The following is a 4,605-nucleotide window of genomic DNA, read 5'->3' on the forward strand; positions in this document are numbered from 1 at the left end:
TCACTTACAGAGTGGGGCCCACATAAGCGTATGTGCATAAGGTGACACATTAACCAGGACATATACCACACATATAAAATTGCAGCAAAATAAAATGGGACTCATTAGTGTTGACCTTCTTTAAAGTAATTAAAAGTGACCCCCATGCTTAATGGTTGTAATTTCTCAATCCAAACAATAGTCACAGCAAACCGAGTAAAAGTAGCAGAAGTAGCAGAAGTAACAGAAGTAACAGAAGTACCAGAAGATACTGAAAAAATCAAACAAGTGAAACAAAAACTACTGAAAAGAGAAATTAGAGGCAGAGACTGAAACTTACTTTTATTGCTCGTATTTCTGGCATTCTTTAAATAAAGTATTTCCTTGCCTTAATCAGAATCGTTTCGATTTGCCCGACCGATATGCAGCACTCGACAAACAAGACTTTTAATCTGTCCAAAGGTATTTAAAGTTGGCTAAGCTTCATCTTAACTGACATTTATGGTTTTCGAGCAAGTGTCAAAATGTTACTGTTGCTGTACGTGCATGCCAGCCATAGATGGTACCATAGATGGTAATTTATTTTGCACATCGACCCCAAACTAGTTACATGTCAAAAATCAAAACCCAGAAATGACCAAAACAGAAGAACACACACACAAAAACACAAAATAGCAGGGGAAGCAACACAACTAACGTGACTTAATATCGTATTGTGTGTGGGTATTAGGAATTAGTACCGGCTAGGACATTGCCTAGGAAGCAAATGTTACAGATAAGTGTTGCAATGCCGGCACTCGCTGAAGTGCGATGCCTGTAGGGTGACTATTATTCACAACTATGTAAGTGACAGTTTTGCCACTGCACTGAAGCGCTATTGGAGCGCACAAATTACACACCCATGCTTAGTTTTTCCGGTATATTTTTCTAGGCTTGTTATTGTACGGGGTGCTAGAAAAGTGGTGTTGGAGTAGGAAAGTGCGGAAAAGTGGAAACGTGTAAAATGCAAAGATGCTACAGTTTGACAACAAAATGAGATTTAATTGACCAAAGTATCATAAACTTTTGCTCAACGATGCCGAAAACATTTGACCCTGATTTCATGAGTCAGCAAATAGGGTCAAAAGTGTTACCAACCACATGTTAGGCGTTGAGCCGTGTTAAATGTTTCCTTTGGATGTTTTCTCTTTTCAATTTTTTTCTTCTATTTGTCTTTCTGTTAGCCGGCATTCGTGGCTATTTATTCATTGACTACGTAAATTATTGAATAAAAAATCTTTTAATTTGATGATATCGCACAATAATGCTAACAAATATTATCTTTAAAACTTTCTTATGAGCTTTAAATGAATTGAATAAAGATTTTAAAGTAACCACTTTGCGCTCATATCAAGCAATCAAAAAAATTTCATTGTTTTAGGAACTTAAATGCAAAATTCAGTTCATTTGTTTATTAAAATCCGCACAGTAATTGTCCCCACCCAACTCCAACTTCACCTAAAAATTTGACTTCCACCAACGATTAAAATCCTACAGCGTTGTGCCTTAACTTGCTGCACGTGAAAATTACTTTAAAATATGTTTTTTGTTGTACGTAAATGTGAAATGTTGCCATTTCCTCATTAATTTAAATACGTTGTAGCGCCTTAATTTGCTGCCCGAATTTTCGCACGTTTCTCTAGGAATCCAACTTGGAATTGGTTTAAGCAACTCCAGCTAAGTGGCATACCAGCAGCAGCAGCAGCAATGACGCTTTAATGAAATTACAGCCCGAACTGAAACCGAGGTGTGCAGCTATCTTGAACGATAACGATCCATCTTTTAGGCTTTTTGCTATGTTTGAAGCAAACAATAAATAGACATGATGCCGCTCGGAAAATTAAACATCACCAGCAGAAAATTTATGATTACAGTTAAAGGAAGTGATAGTCTGGTAAAGTAGTGTACATTTGTTTGTGTAAGTCGGTATGGTCGGTATGGATATGTGCTAATATATTAAAGGAACTACTGTGGTTGAAATTTTAAATAACCTACACAAAAAGTTAAATTGGAGAAGAAGTTGTAAGAGAGAGAAGATTTTCTGAAATTAAGAATAATTATAAGTATTTTACAAGTAATTAAAAAAACTTAGTTTTGATACTACCTATGCACTTCAGTTCAATTTCTTATCAAATAAATACCGATACTTTTAGTGGCAATAATAATGAAAATCCAGATTAGTTAATCAGGGGTAACTTTTTTAATCAAGCTTCAGTTTAAGTAAAATTTTCATTTGCGATTGGTAAATCTTTATAGCACCCAGAATTAATTTATAACACTCAAGATTAATTTACAAAGTACCTTGGTACATCCGCACAAACGACATGCTAAGAGACCTTAGAATAGAGCCGATCAAAAAATACATAAGGGACAGAGCCCTAAAGTTATATGCGAAAACTGACAGACTATCCTACTTAGCGCTATCTAATCTTAGAGTAATCACTCTCCGCACGGGGAGGTACGCAGATCTTCGATCAATCACTGAATAATCATGAAGCTTATAGGGAATACATAAATTAGTCAATGAGATGGGTGGGACCCAGTAGTACCCCCAGCTATCAAAGAGTAAAAGTGCCAAGTTGCGCTGACTCGCAACTTGGCACTACTCTAGAAAAAAGTATTGTTGAAGATTTTGTGGTGAATGTTGCGTATAACTACTAGCGCCATAAAGCAATTACAAATAGCACAAAATCTGGCTTTAAGAAGACTAATTAAGACTACTTGATATATTAGGACAACAGATATGCATAGAGATCTTAGAATCGACTTAGTGAAAAAATATATCAAGGATATAATATATCAATATGTTGCCCAATCCCGCCCTAACAAAGTCCACTTCAGGACGCACAGGAAGATATGCTGATCTACGGTCTGTCATCTGTTAAAAGATAAATAAATTATAGTAATTCTAGTATAGTTAAAGCCTCAATTAGTGTGTGGTAGGGATAAGCCCTCCAACCATAAAAGAGTAAAAGTGCGCAATAGCAGTAACTCAAACCATAACAACAACAACAACTAGCGCCTATTGTATCTATGTCCAGGCCTGGCCAGAACTAGGCTTAGATTTTTGGGGCCCCCTTCTTTAACACACTCAGCGATAGCTCCAGTATTGGCATTGTTTCTATTACTATTGCGAGGAATTGTGAATACAAAACAGCTTTATTAGCTAATTGAGGTAAGATTCGTTTCTGTTCTCACTTCAACTTGTAAAGAATTTTGTTAAGATCAAAATAAACGTTAATCAGACGTTCCGGGCTATACGGTTGAAGCACTAAAACTTTTTAACAAAGTTACATTAATTTGTTCCACATGATGTATGCACCCTGACAAATGTCATGATGGAATACAAGTCCTTTTCTTTTGATAAATTTTGATCGGTTTTCCTTAATTGTTTCATTCAATCTGGCGAGTTGTGAGTAGTAGAGGACCGAATTAACTTTTTCACAAGGCTGAAGTACCCTGTAATAAACAATTCTCTTATAATACCACCAAACACTTGATGTAACTTTTTTTGCCATGAATCTAGGCTTTATGAAGGGTCACCGGCCTGTGCCCATGATTACTTACGTTGAACACTTTCATATTTAATCTATTTTTATCGGTTGAAATGCTTCACTTCATAAATGGTTCGATTTTGATGTAGGTATGTCAACTTATGGTAATTCGATCAATCAGATTTCTTTGCATTAGCTTATGTGCCGAACTTTTTATTAAATGTAGGCATCTGTTTGCAAGCTGACCGCGTTCCATTAAAAAAAACGAAATACTCTCATTAAGATGCCTCGTAGAGATATCAATCTTGTGGTAGGTTTACCATGCTAGAACATGCCGCTTTACTATTCTAGCGGCTTTCAAAAACCTACCATTAAATAGCATTTTAGAGTTTACGAAAGGTTCAAAGTGGTTTTTAAACCTCTAAGTTTTTCCTTATACGGTAATACAATAGGCTTAAGAGAATGATTTGGATCGCCGGTATAAGCTCACCTAACCTTATGAGGCCGCAAACATCGATCGTCTTTGTGTAGTCTGCCCTTTTTAAGTAATTCCAAACACATTTGCTTACTGTGTAGTGCCTAGTTATTTCCTGATAGCTTACATACCGTTTGCTATTTTAGTTAAGCCGGATGCATCTTTGAAGTCGAAATTTCCGGAACGGACTATATCGCACGTTAACTTACAGTATTTTCAGCGTAAAGTAGACAAATTTTTTGGTAATTTTTTGCAGCAATTTCTCATTTTTTATAATTATGAAAGTGTATTTCTTCAGATATTTCATTAAAAAATTATATTTCAAATCAATAAAACATTTTACACTGTGGATGGATTATACAATCACCTTTACGAAAAATGTAGCCTGAAATGTTTATGAACCCTTTGAAGCTTATGTGCGTTTGTCGTAATCGGATAAGTGCTGTCAATTATATGGGTATCAACACCATTTGGTGAGAAAAAACGGCTAATACTTTTATAACACTTAATATATTTTATTATTAATAAATTATAATTTATTTTTTAATGATCAAATCTTTGATGTATTTTTATAAGAGCTATATAGCTCAATATATATTAAGTAATTATATGTTCAAT

This window comes from Teleopsis dalmanni, chromosome 1, assembly GCF_002237135.1.
Source record: "Teleopsis dalmanni isolate 2A chromosome 1, ASM223713v2, whole genome shotgun sequence".
Lineage (NCBI taxonomy): Eukaryota > Metazoa > Arthropoda > Insecta > Diptera > Diopsidae > Teleopsis > Teleopsis dalmanni.